The sequence below is a fragment of the Mercenaria mercenaria genome, chromosome 16 (genome assembly GCF_021730395.1).
Source record: "Mercenaria mercenaria strain notata chromosome 16, MADL_Memer_1, whole genome shotgun sequence".
Lineage (NCBI taxonomy): Eukaryota > Metazoa > Mollusca > Bivalvia > Venerida > Veneridae > Mercenaria > Mercenaria mercenaria.
In genome coordinates, this window is record NC_069376.1 from 35,786,739 (window position 1) to 35,807,901 (window position 21,163).

Sequence of the window (21,163 nt, forward strand, 5' to 3'; positions counted from 1 at the left end):
CTCATTTCGCAATTATTATATCCTACAATGTATTCATTAAATGCAAAGTTACCGGTAATTTAGTTTATTGATTTCATACGCTATCATTTTCACAATGTCCGACCATGCGAGGAATTACCTCCTCCTTGGCAGAAACGCAGAAATTTCTCTTCCGTTTAAAGGCAAAGAAAATCTCCTATATAAGTGACCCCCCCCCTAAAAGCCAGACACTTTAATCCCCAATAAACAGGATCCTGTCTGGACCAGTCTGATAAGGGTCCATAAAACCCCTGTAGACTTGACATGTAGTCCATGTCAGCGGATCATAAATTTTATTGATATGTAAAGCTAATTGGTTATTTGCAGTGCTATACATTTTACTGACCGAAATACAGTTGTTTAATCAGGTTATGCACAAAATTATTTTAATTGATAATATATACTAATTGTAATTGCTCATTCTTGTTGAGTAATGTCCTGACCAGTTAAATTATAATTCTTACATCAAGGCAATTCTCATCATTTTAGAAAACTCTAACCTTTATTTCATGAAAAAATGAAATAATTATGTAAAACTCAATAAGAGAAATGACAAACTTTTTTTTTTCCAATTATTAATTAATTATGATCTTTTTATCTAAGTAACAAAATAAAAACAGAAAAATTGAATATTGCTGGGTTTTATTACAAAATTAAGGAAGCGCTCAGTTGCATTTTCAACTAATGAAAAAAAATATGGACCTTCACGATAAAATCCAGCAATAAACAGATATCGTTGTTCAAAATACACATGATTTATTTATAGATGAATTATTCATTATTTTAAAAAATAGTGTCTGAATGCATTTTCTTTATTTAATTTCTTTTATAAAAATCAAGCAAATAATGAGATATAATTGTTTATATAGCTTGATTAACTGAAAAATAGATATGCTGTTGCATTTTATCACTTTGTTTGTTTAGTCCCAATTTAATCAGGCTTTCTAAACTCGTTATAGAAGTGAGAATTAGTTTGCTATAAAGGTGAAAAATATCACATGCAATCTATGTACTGCACAGTAGCTATACAGTAGCTTAATATGATAAACAGAAGCAAGTCTATCAATCGTCCAGTCTTGTATATTGGCTCTTACCGCCAATACGCAGACCATAGGCCACATACCTTGCATACCAGAATTTTAAGTGAAAACGCAGAAATTAAACACGCAGAAATTTGTTTCACATTTTTTGGGACCAAAACGCAGAATATTTTGACCGCAGAAATAACCCGCTATACGGTATCAGTTTTACAGAAATTCTGAAGATCAATGAAAATACTACAGGCTGATAATATTGCAGAAGAAAATGAAAACAATTTAAAATTTGAAGAATTTCAAACTTAATTTCCTGTTTTCTTGTTTAAAACATTATGCCTGCTGGCAGTAATCTTAAATCGTAGAAGTGTCACCTTCATAGATTCCAAATGCGAATGAAAAATTGTTTTTCGTCCATTTTAATTGTGCATGAAATTCGATCAATATTTAGATATATAGACTAATACATGTTTAATGTAATATCAGTATGTAATAGTTCCATTACAGTGGAGATTACCTGTTTCATGTTATTGATAACTCTACTACGTTCGATAAAAATTGTACATAAAAAAAAACTGTTCTTAACTATATCATTGAAAACGTTAAAACGATGTTTTAAATTTAACATCTGTCTAGGTTAAGTCACTTTTGAAGTGCACATATTTGCATTGCTGAAGTGAAAAGGCGTAATTCTAATTTCTTTTGATGTCTTATAAAGTTTTATATAACTGAAAGACGTTTGGGTAATCCAGCGAACTTTACTGTACGCTTTGTAATTCACAATCAACCCGGTGATTTCATGCTTATAATATTTTTACTTGACTATCTCTGTCAAAATATTACCCCTGTTTACACAGGTCTAATTTCAATTTTAATATAAATATTTTTCGTTAGGTATTTGATAGTTTTGATTTGTGTCGGTACATTTATTGTAATAAAGTATGAAGATAAAGACCAAGGAGAATGGATTTCTTCTCAGTCAAGTTAACATAATGCAAATTTTACCACTTTTATTTTTTATTTTGAAAAAAAAAATGTTTTGGATGCTCCCAATTTGATAGGACTGGTGTCTGTTACCTTCGAAATTAAAATTCAGTACTAAAGCATACAACTGAAAAAAAAGTGTAGACAAATTTAATATGAAAAAGAACCTACATTAGAGGTTACTGAGAGTTTAGACAAATAAGGAAATCATGCTTTTTAAAAAAATAAAATAAAACAGTGTTTTTCATTGGTTACATGAAAATTCATGACTACCGTAATTGAACAAACTGCGTTTTCGTGAAGCGATTTCATGTGGCCCGTGAATCAGAAGTCTTATAATGAAGAGCAAACTACTTGGGATATACAAATTTGTCAATTTATTCCTCTTAAGTCACATAAAAACACTTATTTTTGAACGTATATTTTTTTAAGTGTGTGAAAGAACCAGATGTACTCAAGGAAAACATATTGCCAGGCTACTTAAACATTGTATGTTGTTTGTGCATAATGGGGTCAGTGACGCAATGAAGGTTAAAGTGTCATCCCGCACATAGCTTTTTCTGTTTCAAAACATAATACTGTGAAATTGTTTAATTTTGTGGGCTTCAAGTTTCGTGGTTTTGTTACAGTCGGCTTATTAGTGGTGATATGAATCTGTTGAATTTTGTCTTTGAAGGTTATATAATTTCGAAAATATTTATTCATTAGGATTAAATTCCATGGATGGACCCACGAAAATTAGCCACCGACGAATATTTATGATTTTACAGCATACACGTTTCAGCTGCTCCAAAATTTTAGCAGATTTGTTACTTGGGTACCAAATACCAAAACATACAAATGAAAAAATCTAGACTATTATAAGGAAAAATGCTGTCTGGAGTGCCTTTTGATTGGAGGATTGTATCTACCAAAATTTTAATAATTGCAGAGGTTATTGCCGCCAGCTCCAACAACAAGATTCATTGCATTGCAAAAACTGTAAATGCCTCAACTAGTAATATTTTGTAATTGACAAAATTTCTAAGTATTTTTAATGTTGTGGTGTATTTGTAAAATACCAGTAGTAAATTATATTATACTGAAAAATTTCTAAGCACTTTTTAGAGACGCTGTCGTCTTCCTGTGAAGGCTTAAGTGTATAGTGTATATGCTTGTTTGTAGTTTGATATTAATAATTAATAATTATGACAATTGAGGGGCCAACATAGTGTGAAAAGAGTATTAGTCCCAGTTATTGTGAAAAGGTGTTAATAATGTATAATTAGGCATCACAATGTGATGCTCTGATTCTCAATAGTAATAGGCATTTTTGGTAAACAAAAAAGAAAAAAAAAAACAATTGAAATAAAAATTTAGGACTTGATTTTAGTACATTTAGTGCTTAAAAAGAATATTTATATTATTTGTTTTTAATTGAGAGAAATATTTCATGTTAACTGAATTACATTTGTTTAAGTCTCTGCTCATACAATGAGATGTTGACTTTTCCCCACTATTTCCCACTTTTTTCCTGGGAAATACCTGTATTTCCCACTATTTTCCTGTCTTTCCCGCTGTCCTGGTAAAAACTAGTATTTCCCGCTTTTATGCCAACCCTGTATTAATTGTTTGAACACTTTGTTGAACACGATAAACTTAATTACGATCTTTCGTTGACAATTTTACCGCAACTGAATTGGCCCCTCCTACTGTGCCAGACTCATCAGGTGTAATTGAACTTTGAATTTTTTTTTTATTGTTTTTTTTTCCCCCCGATAACAGACAGCAGGCACAATTATATAGTACAAAGTTTCCAACTGTGGGTATACTTAAGCTGGAGTGTTTCTACTTGATAGCATACTTATCTCCTGTGTCAAACCTGTGTCAAACGGTATGTTTGGAATGTAGGTGACGATTTCTCTTTGATCTTGAACAACTGGGGTCACAGTCTGACCGATAACGCCATAATACCGTCTGGTATGCAGTCTGAAATGCATCTATGGCTGCACGTATGACTGTGTATATTACGTAATTGTCTTGCATTGCTTGGTGAAATACGTAAACTTCAGATATATTAGTAGTGAAGTTGCTGCATGATATCAGTACCTCTTGATTCATCTATTAACAGATCTGTGCATGCTGTCTGTGTCCGCCCATAGGCAGTATAGTAAATTAGGTTACAAATTTAGAGAAATGAGAAAGACATCCAGTGTGAAGGGAAATATAAGGAGAGGATCGCATTTCCACTCGCTTTTCTGTTTTACCGCTTAAATATGATTAATCGTCCTATTGTTTCTCATGTTGTTACTGATCTTCAGTCTCATTAAAGTTGTCGCAATCTTTAGAATTAGTTTTAAAGATAGGCTATAAATCTTTCTTCATAAGAGAATGACTAAGTTTATTTTGGAAGCTTTAGATTAATATCCCTAAATTACCATGCTAAATTTCTGTAATGAACTTGTCCATCTTTCAGTTTGGACAGTACCATTAACTGTTAAAAGGGGTGAATACCAGAAAGATACTGACTGAATGGCTAACAGTGCAGATCTTGATCAGACTGCACTGATGTGCAGGTTAATCATGATCTACACTGGTCGCAAAGGCAAAATCAGTTGTGTCCAGCATGGTAAGGGATATAGTCCATTCACTGCTCAATAGGACAGCATAGATCTATGGATTGATGGACTGCGAGTTAAATCCCTGTGTGTGATATATCATTGATACGTTCCCTGTGACAATTCAGATTAAAGACATTGTGTCTGAAATTATTCCTTCTCAACCTCGGATACACATGTGGAGAAGAGGGGAACAGGTCAGTAACTGGTATAGAATCCTGCAACACTGGTTCGGTTAACTGCCCTCTGTTATATAACTGAAATACTATCAATAAACATCCTTAAACCCCCCCCAAAAAAAAAATTAGACTGGCATATATAGAGTTGTGTTCTACCTCGAATTGGATCAGAATGCAGAGTACATGTAGTTGTCAAATGACCTTAAATTATGTTTGCATCAGGCCTAAATAATATAATAGTATTTCTTGGTTGAGAAACACTTTTGCCACTTTTTTGTATCAGAAAATAAACAAAATAGTGTTTGTTTCTACTAATAGCTGACCAGCACCGAAATTGATTGCTTATAGATATTTGAGAAACAGATTTATAGAAAGCAGTCTAATGTAATTTTCATGCAGTTTGCACTTAATATTCATAGTAGGTTGCTTTCGTGATACAAATTCTTTTTGGTGTAGAATTTATTTGCATTGAGACAAGTGTTACAAACTTGTAATCATGCAATGTATATTATGTAATTTGCTTACTAATTATGTCTTTAGTACTAATTGGGCAGTTTATCACCATGAATAAGATATAATAAAGGCTTCATAAGAATTTAAATGTTTCATGTAATTTGCGTAATTCTAAAATGTAATCTTTTCCCCTGCGAAATGAAACGATACTGTTCTTGAACAGTTCATGAACAGTGCATGCATATTTCATGAATGGAGTTCATGGGAGTTCATGAACACTTCATGAATTGTTCGTGAAGATAAAAATGGCACAAATTCTTGAAACATTCTTAAATACCGTGTTCATGAACAGTGCATGAAAAGTGAAAGATGACTTCAAGAACTAATGTACATGAACAGTTCATGAACTATTCACTTCATGAATAGTTCTTCATATTTTGTTGAACATGAATAGTTCATGAACTTCTTGCTATATGTTTTTATTGTGCCATTTTATCCTCACGAACTAGCAGTGAACTGTTCATGAACATGATTCTTCATTAGTTCATGAACTACCTGTCATGAGTAGTGCATGAAAGATTCAAGAAAATAACATCATAATTCACTTTAACGTCCTTTTATCATGGACAATTCAAGAACTCTGTGTGATTCTTTAGTAGTTCAGGAACTGTTCATGAACACTTTTTAAAGGACAGTTCATGTCCAACAATTCATAAACACAAATCAAGAACTGTTGAAGGTTAGTTCATGAACAGTTCTTTAATGTTTTGAAGTGTTCATGATTTCAAGAACTGCATTTCGCAGGGGTTGCACTGAATATTCAAACATGTTAAGACATTTTAGAGAAAATGTAATGCTATTTTTAGATTTTGTTAGGTCAGGCTGCAAGGTCAGTTGTGCTAAAAATAGAAACATGTGAAATATTTGTATCATTTTTAAATTTGGTAGGTCATGGTCATTAAATGATATGAAAAAATCCACATCACACAAGAGTATCCAGTGATAATATATAGGGTTGATTTCTGTGATTTTGCTAGTTTTAAGAACTAAAGTATTGGTTCAATGTGTTAATCAATTTTCAAATTAACCTAATTTTTTGTTTCTTTATTTGTAGTGTAATGCTCAGGTGTTTTTGTATTATATTTCGGGTATTTCTTTCAGAAGTTTAAGATTTTAAAAATTATAGAAGATGAAAACTGTACATTTCATAAATTGACAAGTCAGACAAGATTTGACAATCTTCAGTAGCTTAAGGCTTGTTGAACTTGTAGGTATCCTTAAGTGATCGGGAAATTAGATAATGTGTCTGCTGTGTTTTCCTGTATAATCCTTTATAAACTCAATATACTCTGTGATCGGGAGAGACTGCCCAAGTGCGGGCTACGGGACTTGTTCCCGCTCTCATGAGCTAAAACTCAATAAACATATTGTTAAAAGCTAGTTTGAAATATATTTATAATTAAGAAATGTTGTTAAATAGATCAGTAAACAGAACTGTTTTAAAAGACTTATTGAACATTGATTATATTCATGAAATTAGACTGAACATTTATAAGTTACTGTGCATTGCTCTTCGTAGAAAATAAATGTTAGAACTGTTGTAATGTGTTGTGTTCAAGACAGGCATCAGGTACAACGTGCTACGTTACATATTTTCGGTCTTAAAAGTACATTTCATGACAGTAAAAATCATCACAGTGGAATAATAGCCACTGTATAATACAAAAGGAATCGGATTTTTCTATAATCCCATAGTTATATTAAGGAAGATTATGACCTCGCATAATTTTGTTAGCTTTGACATTATCTGAAAGCAGTGAAATTGTCGTCCCTTCCCACAGGAAATATTGTTTGCATTATTTCTCCACAATGAATCTAGAGTGTGTGCATTTTTCAGCCTTTTTTCTCAGCATGGTAAATCGTTTGCAACACAACATTGATGAATAAGCCATTTTCTTCATATATTTTGCAGACAGGAAATTTTAGCTGAATAGTGTATTCAGTCTGCAAAGGAGATAATGTGCCCTGAAGTTTTTACAGTCCAACCTGTCTTAAGCAGCCAGCAAGGGGAAGCAGCCAATTTGGCCGCTGAAGACAGGTGACCGCTGATCGGAGTTGCAGCCAGTATATGTATTTTTCAGACTTCCGACCAGCTTAGCCTTTAGGCCCATTTCTTGTTTAGTTTCTATTATTATTTTACCAAGATAACTTGAATCACAAATAGTATGCTACTAATTAGATATCGAGTATTATCTTTAACCGAGATGAAACTGTGAACAACAAAATTGACACGAGGTGACACGCTAATTGCCGATAATTACTGGCCATTTGATCGGAACAAAAAGGGGTTCACACCTTTGATTATCAGTTTTAATTGCTAAGCTCATGTCATTTTGGCGTCTGTGTGGTAAAGTCACGCGAGACTAAGCAATCACATGTTTCTCAAAAATCGGGTATCGTCGGCGATCATCGCCTAAAAATAATTTGTTTTGGAAGAAACATGGCCGCTGAAAGGGGTCAAATATGGCGGTCGGGAGGCAATTTTGGTGGCCGCTGGCCGAGGACGGGAGGTGGCCGCTGAATAAAGTGATGAAATAGAGGAAAATCCATCGGGGGCGTCATAAAATGACCGCTAAACGGAGGTGACCGCTGATCGGAGGTGACCGTTAGTACAGGTTGGACTGTATATAGTATCTTAAGATCTGATAAAATTGGTAGTTACTGAAAATATAAAGTCACTTTTTGAGGTGACTGGACAAATTTCTTGATGCAAAACATTCATACCCAAACCAAAATACAAGCATGCGGCAAGCTTGTGAGAAGTTTGCCATAAGCTTGCACAAGCTTACAGCAATCTTAAAAAGATTGCAGCTATGTAATATAATGCTTGTGGATGCTCGCATAGAAATTAAGTTTGCGGAGAAGTCTTTCTTCGCAAGCTTGCAGCGAGCATCCTGCGATCTTTATACTATTTAAGGTTGCGACTAAGCTTGCGACAGAAATTATGTTTGCGGAGAAGTCTTGCTTCGCAAGCTTGCAGCGGGCATCCTGCGACTGTAATACTATTTAAGATTGAAAGATTGCGACAAGCTTGCGATCCTGTAACCTTTTTCAAACTCTTTTAGTTCACTGATACATATAAAAGGGAGGTAATATGTTAAACCATTAAAATTGAACTTTTTATGTGAAAATAAGTTGTTTTAAAAAAATATTGTCCCTGACTGTTAAATCTTTATCTACTGATCACTAAAAATATTGTTTTATGAAAGTGCGGAAGTTTTACAAACTGTGCAGTTTTTCAAATTAAAGGACATATATAATTAAATTTTTAGACTTTTACATTATTAAAACTGTCTAACAAACCTAAGTAAGGTTTAGGAAGACAGTATAGTTTGCAAGCTTGCGCAACCTTGTTATAATTACAAGGTTGCGCGAGACTCGCAAATGATTTAGTCTACACTCATATAAATGTGTTTAAGCTTGCAAGATTGCACAAGCTTGCAACCTTGTTATGATTGTGTAAGTTTGCAAGATTGCGCAAACTTGCAAGGTCGCAATTAAGATTGCTAGGGTTCCAATCGCAAGCATGCACAACCTTACAAGCTTGCAAGATCTTAAATAGGTCGCAGGAAGCACGCAAATAATTTTGCGCAAACTTAAATTATGGTTGCGATGGTTCCAATCGCAATCTTGCTGCATGCTTGTTAAGATCGCAACTGCAATCTTGCTGCGACCTTAATGCAAGCTTAATTAAGCTCGCCATTTTGGTTTGGGTATATTATAAACCTCAAAATGTTTTGTTTTTTTTTAAATGCAAATTCCAGTATTTCAGATAGATGTTTTAAAATTGATATTTGGAATTTATTCCGACTGAGGCAGGTGCCTGTGTTTGCGTCAGTGTAGTTCTATGGTCCAATTAAATTCTGGTTTTGATGTCTAAATGCCTTAAAGAGGTGCATTTAGACATGAATGTCCAACAGAAAATCGATGTAATAAAAAACAGAGCAAAAAAAATCAAAAGACTTTCACACCTTGAATATTTGCTTACTAGTATTGACTTATTGATGTTTAGCAGTTTGTAGAAAGGAATTGATTCGTAAAACGAGAGTACTAAATTACTCGTAATAATATTTTTCTACCCGCAAATAGTTATTGGCGTTTGATAAATTGATCATAACTTTTTGATAAACGATAGCATTAATAAACGTATCATAAATTGTGTCAATCTAATTTTCGGCCCATATCTTTACAACAATAGCACCTACTTAAATTACAAGATTGTGACCTAGTTTCATTTTAATGCCAAATTGAACTGGCTGTAATAGCCAAAGTTCAATGACTATGTTTATATGGCGTAATATTTTGTTGACAAAATGCGATTTACATTATAGTGTATAAAGAAATAAAAAATTTATATGCAAAAGTGCACAGTCTAGTCGGTTATGTTTATCCAGGCTAAACAATTTTACTGGCTGTTAAGATATTTTTAAGTGGCTCGTGGATGTATTTTTAAGGGGTAAAAATGGTGTATCGTAAAAGTGGGCTTAATGGTATAATGCGTAATGACAAATGAAGTTCTCTAAAGTGCAAAAACAATATTTGAGAGAAGTAAAGCATTTGAAACAATGAACAAAATCAAAATTCTACATTTTATTCAAGTACTGTGCATGATTCATCACATGATTGGGCACTACAGCTATCTTCCAGGTCGCTTTATATGCCTTCGAGATTATACAAGCTGTCTTCCTGTTAGCCCTGTGTCTTTTAGACCATTCCAGATGTCATCCAGTTAGCCCAAATTATCTCAGCTGTCTTAAACTACTTTTCTCCATGTCATTCAGCTGTCTTTTAGTTTGTTCTTCGTCTTCCTGTTAGCCTTTCATCAGCAGTCTACCCAGTTCACTCTGCATCTTTCAGATTAATCAAGCTGACTTCTAGATAGTCCTGTGTCTTTCAGATTATTCAAGAACTCTTTCAGTTAGTCCGGTGTCTTTTAGATTAATCAAGCTCTCTTCCGGTTAGCCCTGTGTCTTTCAGATTAAACAAGCTGTCTACCAGTTAGCCCTTTGTCCTTCAGATTAATCAAGCTCTCTTTCAATTAGCGCTGTGTCTTTCAGATTATGCAAGCTCTCTTCCTGATAGCCCTGTGTCTTTCAGATTATTCATTTGCTCTCTTTCAATTAGCCCCGTGTCTTTCAGATTTTTGAAGCTCGCTTCCAGATGGCCCTGTGTCTTTCAGATAAGTCAAGCTCTCTTCCAGATAGCCCTGTGCCCTTAGATTATTCAAGCTCTCTTCCTGTTAGCCCAGTGACTTTCATATTAAACAAGCTGTCTTCCAGGTAGCCCTGTGTCTTTCAGATTATTCAAGCTCGCTTTTAATTAGCCCTGTATCTTTCAGATTAATCAAGGTCTCTTCCAGTCCACCCTGCATCTTTCAGATTAATCACCAGATAGCCCAGTGTCTTTCAGATTAATCAAGCTCTCTTCCAGTTTAAGCCCTATATGTCTTTCAGATTATTCATTTGCTCTCTTTCAGTTAGCCCTGTGTCTTTCAGATTATTCATTTGCTCTCTTCCAGTTAGCCATGTGTCTTTCAGATTAAACAAGCTGTTTTCCAGGTAGCCCTGTGTCTTTCAGATTAATCAAGCTCTCTTCCAGATAGCCCTGTGTCTTTCAGGTTATTCAGGCTCTCTTCCAGTTATAGCCCTGTGTCTTTTAGATTATTCAAGCTCTCTTCTTTCAGATTACTGTAATATAAATACACATTTGAAATGAGTTTTAGCTGAGTTTCTCACAATGTCCATATATATTAAAATTGCAAACATGCTTGTCATGTTTTACCTATGATAAAACAAGACATGCTCCAGGAATAAGATATTAAAAACATCTTCAAAACTATAATGGTACATTCATTATTAAAACAAAAAACTGCTGTTTCATTTATTTGCCTACACCTGTGCAGCAATTAAAGAAAGATACCTTGATGAGAAATGCTTTTAATCTAATTAAAAAAAGAACAGATCAAAAAGTCGTTAAAGTATTTTTCTCAAGTCGTTAACATATTTTCGGTATTGTTCAGTAATTCTAATTAGTGGTATTGTATGTCATCATTTGAGTTTCAGCTTTGTTGAATTTTGTAATGTTTATTCATATGATTTTGCAAAACACTGGTTGTACCATTTTGCAAAATTATGATTGAAAACCAATATCAATTAAGGGTTTACTGTGAAATTTGAAGTGGCAATGAAAAATTTCAAGTGGCTTAGTTTTTGGTACTGCAGTACCATATGTCATCTATAAAAAAATAAAGAGGGCTTGAAAAATGGTACTTTTTGGCAGTCATTTAGAATCAAAATCCGAGGGGGCTTTGCTTCTGTGGCCAGGTGGTTAAGGTCGCTGACTTCAAATCACTTGTCCCTCATGGATGTGGGTTTGAGCCTGGCCCGGGGCATTGAATTCTTCATGTGAGGAAGCCATCCAGCTGGCTTACGGAAGGTCTGTGGTGCAAGCCATGTGCCCGCTTCCGATGAAATAATGCATGGAGTGCACCTGGGGTCTTTCTGCACCATCAAAAGCTGCATTTCAAGTCGCCTATGACCTATAATTTTGTTGGTGTGACGGTAAACCAAACAACAACAACAAATTAAAGTCGTAACAACTTAAGAATGCCAAAATATTAAATGAATATACAGTGAAACCATTGATATTTGTAGGTGATTAATTTTCATGGATTTTGTTGTTGAATTGATCCCAGCAAACACAGAAATGTTGCATTTCTTTTATATTTACAATTTGAAAGCCACCAATTCATGCCCCCACAAAACTGCAATTTTGGATGGGACAAAATCACAAAATTTCGTGGACACAAAATTAAATGATTTTACAGTACATGTAGTAGTTAATACAAATTGCCGATGTCTTTACAAGACTGATCCATAACAGTCCCCTAACCCCCTCCCCCAATCCCCACCCCTCATCCACAAAAAAAAAAAATCTAGAAATTAAAAAATGTTTAAAATTAGCACAATGACTGACATTTTTTTTATGCAACTCAGAGTTTTTCACAAAGGCCGATTTACTACAAATGAGAAACTCTAAATTAGGACAACTATGGTAATACACTATCCACAAAGCAGCACTTTACTGAACAGTAAGTGGTTTGAGTGGTATCAAAGTTCTATTGTCAACAGTATCAGTTTAATCTGATAAAACACAACAATTAAGATAAGAATTAATTTGGAGTATTACATCAAAAAGCTTCAAACAAAGTATCCTTTTACCCAATTAAGGCTGTATGGGGTTTTGAACCAGTATTGTTTACCTGATCATCACCATACAGTAACACCTGTTGTGCTATTGTACTCTTTTTACAATCAGACAAAAATCTTACATTCATGTCATATGATGATTTGACCCAGTGTGACCGGCTCAGTGGTTGGGTTCATTTTTTGACAGTTTTTCAGATTTTACTGACCTGTTGCTGTTAGTTTGGTCTGGTGGTATTTTAAAGCAGCAGTCTCCAGATTTTTGTCAGATTTTTCAAAATTTAGAAAAATACTTTCATTTAAGTTAGTACAGTAACTCTTCAGTTGGGCCTCACGGCTTTTAGTTCGAAATCTAGCATGACATTGTGTTGTAGATTTCTTGTCATCTAGCTGACTTAAGGAAGGTTGGTTGTTGGTTCTCCACAGGTGCAGTGCCTTTCTGTGATGAAATAATGCCTTGCAGGGTATCTGAATCCTTACAGTACAATCAAAAGCTGGAATGTTGCTACATGACTTATAACTGTGTTGATTTGACATTAAGCAAAAACAAAAAAGTAATTACAAAACAATTTTTAAAGTGATTTTTCAGGTTTTCGTCTGTAGAAACTCTCTTTTAACTAATGAAATATATAGAAAACTCTCACAAGTGTTACATACAGTCACGCTACAAAACAGAAGAAATTAAGAGTTAGGTCGTCTCTTTGAAATATATAAGAGGTTTAGAAAAACAAATGTTGATGTTGATCTGGAGCAGGGGTTCCACTAGACCCGAAAACCCAAGAGTCCCAGGACCCTTGGGCCCAAATTTTGAAGGGTCCTTTTCCAAAATACAGGAGTCCTGTCCCAACACGTCAATATAATTTACTATATTTTTTTATTCAGTAATTCGTAGATCTTTACCTAAGAAAACAATTAACCCAAGATCATGTTACAGCATAATAAAAATGTCAGTCTCAGGTCATATAGTCTCATATTGTAAACTAATATTTATCAAAATTCATGTTATTTTAATTAGGTTTTTCTTCAATATTTCATTTCATTTTTAATAACAGAACAGTGCTATAACACTCTAGAAAAATGTATCCAAAATGTACTATCCGAATACTGTTACACTTTCAGAATGTCATCGGAAAGTAGTTTTTGCTCAGTTTATTTGGCAAACTAAGCTAAATCAGCGATAGTTCCTCAAATAATGATGCTACTTATCATAAAAAACTGCATTGAAAGTCAGTTTTTTTAGGTATTTTGGAAATATGCATATGACATCGGGTGTAATTAGACCCATGAACGGACATTCTAAATTTATTTTTGCTTTCGAAATTCATCAAAATTTGTGAAGTTTCTTGTTGAAATTACGATATGATCACTAAACAATGGTCTAATTTAAAGTTGGCATGAAAAAATCTTGCAGGGCACTTTTCACATGCTCGGTAATCAGCTGCTTACGATAATTTAATAATTGGCGCCTTTTTTGACAGTACACAGGATTCGCTTCATCAATTAATTTCAACACTTCATTGATTTCTTGTTACCTATGTGCACTCGCCGTGACGTAACTTGCTGATAAAAAATCAGCGAGGCATGTCTACAGGAGATAGGGCGGGATTTAGCAGAGATCAAAGGCAGGAGAGCATGACCGCGAGTGTTTATTTTGAATACACGTGTCTATCGTGGAAATAGTTTTACTGAAGGAAATTAATGACAAGAGAAAGGATTATCAAAGGAAAATGCCCCCGGGTCCCGAAGGACGCACAGGTAAGTATTCTGCCGGGTCCTTTGAGCGTCTTTTGAAAATCTCCCGGGTCCGGACCCGGGGTCCCGGGTCAAATGGAACCCCTGATCTGGAGGCATGTCGGACTGCATTATCCAGGCTGCATACTTGAAAAGCAAAATGTACTGACCTGTATAGGTAAAGTTGTTGTCATTTAATAGATTTCTAGGCTTGATTTTGAATGCTTAATTACAGTTGAACCAGCCTTAGCAGCTCCCCTGTATTAATGAGCCACTTGCATTAAGCAGTCAGTCAAATGATTTCCCAAACTGTTTATGTCAGAGTTATTTCGACCTGACTTAAATGGCCAGTACTGCCTTTAGAAGTCATATTGTGCCTGACCCCTCTGATGGACTGCTAAATATAGGTTTCACTGTAATTATGTTAGACCTGGTTCCCAGGTTTCTTAAGATAGTTGTAGGTGACTAAGCAATCACCGCGAGGTAAACTAAGTGAAATTAGTTTAGATTTAGGGTTACAGGGCAAAATTAGCTGCGAAAATTAAGCCAAATCTGGACTAACACAATCATGGTTTTAGTTTGAACAAACAAGGACAGTTTTTTGTCACAACTACTTTAATGACAACAAAAACAGAAAAATATATTTATCTATGTCATGTAAGGTGTTTAGATAGCCTTTGTGAATGCTGTTTACAAATGTGTAGGTATACAAGGTATGACTTGAAGCGATTTATGATTTATTAGATAATGTATATAAAAGTAGATCGGGTAATAAGTGCAGCCAAGTTCCCTATATTTTTACGACATTAAATGATAATGTTTTAAAGCTATTGCAGTGAACAACCAGTCAATATATTGTTTGCATTGTCCCACTTTTTGGATATTACTGTATCGCCCTCAAGTCATTGTCAGCCAGAAAGTCATTTTGCATTCTGTACGTGATTGAAATTAAATTTTATTTTATTCACAAAAAATATAACATTGGGCAAAATCTTGCTTGCCTTGTAGTCTGTATAATTAATAACAAAGCAGTCTAGCATTATCTTACTTGTTTACATACTCTTTAACCCTTGGCCTGCTGGCGGCAAGTGATTCTGCCTTTGCGACCAGTGCAGACCAAGATCAGCCTGCACATCCATGCAGTCTGATAATGGTCTGCATTGTTCACTAATTCAGTCATTAAATTTTTAGTAAACACCCCTTTAAATGATAAATGGTACTGCCCAAATTGGAAGATGGACCAGTCCATTATAGAAATTTAGCATGGTAAGGGTTAAAGTAAGACCTGAGGATTTTTTTAAAGTTTCATGGTGACGTTGGTTACCTGATAAGTTCAGGGGCCAGTCCAATTGGCTATAGCTTTTACAATGCAAAAAATAAAGCTGGAAAGTTGACCTTAAATTAACATGCTTTAAAAAAAAACAAGATATATTAAAAAAAGGAACTATGTATACCCATTCTGTATGGACAGTCATTGCTTCACATTTCTAGTTTGTAACATTTTCTTCCAAATGTAGATGAGAAACAAATACTAGTCATTTTTTATGCGCTGTTGGTGGCAAAGTTTATATTTGGCTAATTGAGAAGACTTTGTTATGATATATAGTAATGATCCCATTTTGTCACAGTAAGGTCATTATACAAATTACGATATTGTTCCGCAGACGTTTCCTTTACAACCGGCTAATTTTTAAGACATTTTAAACGATTATTATTACAATTATGTGTATTATATTACGACTCGAATTGTAAATGAACTTCTGCCTATTCTTCACATGTCATTGAAACGATTGGTGTCAGACACTGGCTACATGCAATGTTCTTCATGTTTCTGTATTACTGTGGATATACATTAATTACACTTCTGAAGAAATTTCTACTGCCATTTTGCTTTTGATCCGGCATGGAAGTTGGCATTGTGTAACTGTCTCACAACAGTTATGTATAGTAAATCCAGGAATGTTGAAACCAGTCAAGGTACTGGACCCGTAAGGACAGAGCTCTGGCAGTTTTTGTTCAATTATGTTTTCTTCAAATGGGATTTTGGCATTTCCAGCTGCTTTTGGAAAGCCTAAAGTTCTGGTATGAACACTACAAGGGCTCGAAAATTGTCGAAAATTTTAGAATTCATGAATACACTGATTACACTAAATTGATGCTTGCCATAACAAAATTATCCACAGCGATCACACAAAAATCGTTGCTTGCCATTTCAAAATTATCCACATAGATCACACAAAAGTCTTTGCTTGCCATTGTAAAATTATCCACATTGATCGCACAAAAAAGTGTTTCTTGCCATTACAAAATTATCCACATTGATCGCACAAAAGTCGTTGCTTGCCATTACAAAATTATCTTGCACAAAAGTCGTTGCTTGCCTTTACAAAATTATCCACATTGATCGCACAAAAAGTGTTGCTTGCCATTACAAAATTATCCACATTGATTGCACATTTCAAAATTATCCACATTGATTGCAAAAAAATTGTTACTTTCCATTACAAAATTATCCATATTGATCGCAGGAAAATTGTTGCTTAATTTCCATTACAAATTTATCCACATTGATCGCAGGAAAATTGTTGCTTGCCATTACAAAATTATCCACATTGATCGCAGAAAATCGTTGCTTGCTATTACTAAATTATCCACATTGATTGCAAAAAAATTGTTGCTTGCTATTATGAAATTGTCCGCTACCTTAACATGATATGGTGAATTTTTTTTCTTTATGTGAATTAACTAATAAAATTGGTATCAGTAATTTGCCCTTGATGAGGATAGCAATCAGTATTTAAGGTTATACACTGAGTTGAAAGTTTAATGACTTGGCCCCTGCTAAGAAAAAAAAAGCAAATTATATAACAGGGCAGGGGAACATGAAAAAAGTTTGATGAATGTTAGGCGACTAATAGATAGGTACCGGTACTAAGACAAGAACTTTTTTTCAAGGAAGCATTGTGTTATATCCACAGAAACTTGAGAACTGTCACAACACCCACTCATTGGTCTTGAAATTTGTGGATGAAAATAAAAGAAATATCAAGAAATCCCACAAGTTCAGTGCGGCTTATTAGTCATCCTCTGAATGGTAACATAGTAGTACTTTTCTGTTTGTCTGGAGAAACGATTAATATACTGTATTTGTGTATAATATAAAATTACTGCTACCGATTTATATTTTACTACCTCCAAATGTCCAGTTTTATCATTCGCTAACTAGTTTTGTCCATTTGTAGTGACACTCTCACTGTAGGGAAGATTTGTTTTCGCACGCCATGGTGTAATTTCAACTTTGATAAGTCATTGTTATATCCCGCAGTGCATTAAGGAGTACATTTGTGGTGACACAGTGTTCTATTATGTATAAGCTACTGATTTATTACATTATGCCAGGAAATTTAGGTTGCGTATGTGAGAAAACTTGTGTCCAGACTTTTTTAACTGGTTTTTAATGTTGTTTAAACGCCATTTACAGTATTTTTAGAAATAATGTAATGGTGCTCAGATTCAGTAATATAATGATGTTTACCAATGTTCCTTTATTCTGTACTACTACTCCCGCACGATAATTTAAACGACAGCATGTTTACATTGTCGTTTGATTCTTATGGTTCTCATGCATCGTTGAACTCAGAAAGGTTGCCAGTGATAGAAGTTAAAGTGCATACTGTAATGTTATACAAAAATATTTTCTGTATTGAAACTTTTAATGAAGAAAAATCATAATTATCAAACATGTTATTATTTGAGTTATCGTGCGGGATTTATAGTACTCAGACCTACTATAACAGCTGCCATATCCTTAGGACGGCCAGCACATATTTATGCAATCTCGCCAGGCATATGTATGTTTTTGACAACACAGAAAATGATGTCACTCGACCTTCAGCTATTTCTGGAAGTAAATAAAATGAAAGTAGAAATGCTAAACTTGAAAACGAAAGCCGCATTTTGATTCGTAGATAGTCAGGGGTCACGCGCAGGGGTCACCCCGTCTAAATGTATGCGCGTGGACTTCTTTTTTTCTTTTTTTTTTTTTTGCTATTGGGGACTTTTTTTTTTTTTTTTGCTATTGGGGAGCCAATTTTCAGCACTTTATTACGAATTGAAATTACCTGGGCTTTAGTACAGCATGTCAGTTTTTAATCTATGAAAAAATATTTGAGCTCTGGGTAAACAGAAATTCCACAGGGGTCCGTAATGGACCAAGGGTACATTGATAATTTTGGAACTTCGTCAAATTGCTCAAAATGTCATTTTTAGCTCATCTGATTTTTTGAAAAAAAAATGATGAGTTATTGTCATCACTTGAGCGGTTGTCGGCGTCGGCGTCGGCGTCGGCGTCGGCGTTGCCTGGTTAAGTTTTATGTTTAGGTCAGCTTTTCTCCTAAACTATCAAAGCTATTGCTTTGAAACTTGGAATACTTGTTCACCATCATAAGCTGACCCTGTATAGCAAGAAACATAACTCCATCTTGCTTTTTGCAAGATTTATGGCCCCTTTTGTACTTAGAAAATATCAGATTTCTTGGTTAAGTTTTATGTTTAGGTCAACTTTTCTCCTAAACTATCAAAGCTATTGCTTTGAAACTTGGAATACTTGTTCACCATCATAAGCTGACCCTGTACATCAAGAAACATAACTCCATCTTGCTTTTTGCAAGATTTATTGCCCCTTTTGGACTTAGAAAATCAGTTTTCTTGGTTAAGTTTTATGTTTAGGTCAGCTTTAATCCTAAACTATCAAAGCTATTGCTTTAAAACTTGCAACACTTGTTCACCATCATAAGTTGACCCTGTACAGCAAGAAACATAACTCCGTCCTGCTTTTTGCAAGATTTATGGCCCCTTTTGGACTTAGAAAATATCAGATTTCTTGGTTAAGTTTTATGTTTAGGTCAACTTTTTCTCTTAAACTATCAAAGCTATTGCTTTGAAACTTGCAACACTTGTTGACCATCATAAGCTGACCCTGTACAGCAAGCAACATAACTCCATCCTGCTTTTTGCAATAATTATTGCCCCTTTTGGACTTAGAAAATCATTTTCTTGGTTGAGTATTATGTTTAAGTCAACTTTTCTCATAAACTATCAAAGCTAATGCTTTAAAACTTGCAACAGTTTTTCACCATCATAAGTGGACACTGTACATCAAGAAACATAACTCTATCCTGCTTTTTGCAAGAATGATGGCCCTTTTTAGACTTAGAAAATCATGGGTAGGACAATATTTCTATTACACTAAAAAAAATCAGATGAGCGTCAGCACCCGCAAGGCGGTGCTCTTGTTATACACCCGTTTGAAAAACGGGACGTATTATGGGAACGCCCCTGGCGGGCGGCGTCCACAGACTTTGTCCGGAGCATATCTTCTACATGCATGGAGGGATTTTGATGAAACTTGGCACAGTTGTTCACCATCATGAGACGGAGTGTCATGCGCATGAACCAGGTCCCTAGGTCTAAGGTCAAGGTCACACTTAGAGGTCAAAGGTCAAATTCAAGAATGACTTTGTCCGGAGCATATCTTCTTCATGCATGGAGGGATTTTGATGAAAGTTGGCACAGTTGTTCATCATCATGAGACAGAGTGTCATGCGCAAGAACCAGGTCCCTAGGTCTAAGGTCAAGGTCACACTTAGAGGTCAAAGGACACAAGAAAGAAAACTTTGTCCGGAGCATATCTTCTTCATGCATAGAGGGATTTTGATATAACTTGGCACAAATGTTCACCACAACGAGGCGGAGTGTCATGCGCAAGAACCAGGTCCCTAGGTCTAAGGTCAAGGTCACACTTAGAGGTCAAAGGATACAAGAATGAAAACCTTGTCCGGAGCATTTCTTCTTCATGCATAGAGGGATTTTGATATAACTTGGCACAAATGTTCACCACCACGAGGCGGAGTGTCATGCGCAAGAACCAGGTCCCTAGGTCTAAGGTCAAGGTCACACTTAGAGGCCAAAGGTCAGATACAAGAATGACTTTGTCCGAAGCATTTCTTCTTCATGCATAGAGGGATTTTGATGTAACTTGGCACAATTATACACCATCATGAGACGAAGTGTCATGCGCAGTTCCCTTTTTAGAATTACTTCCCTTTGTTGTTACTATAAATAGCTTATATTGTAACTTTTTCATTGCTAGTCGTAGGGAAAAATCGAGACCACTTTTCTGTAGTACAACATGCATGCTACATCCAATTATGAGGTGTATTTTGACCAATCTCTACCTGGTAAAGATTTTTGTGTGGACTTAAAATTTTTTTTTGGATTTTTTTTTTTTTTTTTTTTTTTAAGATTACCTTCCCTTAGTTGTTACTATAAATAACTTATATTGTAACTTTTTTTATAATTGACCGTAGGGAAAAAACAAGACCACTTTTCTGTGGTACAACATAGATGTTACTTTCAAATTTTAGGTGTATTTTAAGGTATCTCTACCTGGTAAGGAGTTTTTTTGTGGACTTAGAAAAACAGAAGACTTACAATGATTACTAAACAACCACAAAATTAAAATTCCATTTGCAAATACAGGTGCTAGAGTAAAGAAATTTGCTGTGACGGGCGTATATTGTGACATTCTGGCACTCTTGTTGATGTTGTCTGAGACTGTCAGTATATGCCTCAGATGTAAGATATAACCGTATTTGAAAGCTGCATACCTAGACATTTCAGAAATATTTTCAAAATAAGTTTCGTGTAATAAATGTTGTTTCTACGGAAGCGTGAAAGGGCCATAAGACGCTAAAATGTTTTAGTACGTTAAGGCTGCGGAAAGGATATAACAATACCAGTCGTGATGTAAGAGTTCAGGGTAGGATATGCAGTTACACTAAATATGATTTCTCCCACCTTTAAAGTAACTGACCAGTCACAGTCTTGGCCCTCTGGTAATA

The 21,163-nt window shown here is 34.9% G+C and overlaps 1 protein-coding gene across 1 annotated transcript in view; it reads left to right on the forward strand.

Annotated features, from left to right (window-relative positions):
* Window positions 1-21,163, forward strand: part of LOC123539606 (exostosin-1-like) — a 114,509-nt gene that overhangs the window by 15,326 nt on the left and 78,020 nt on the right. The window lies entirely within an intron of this gene.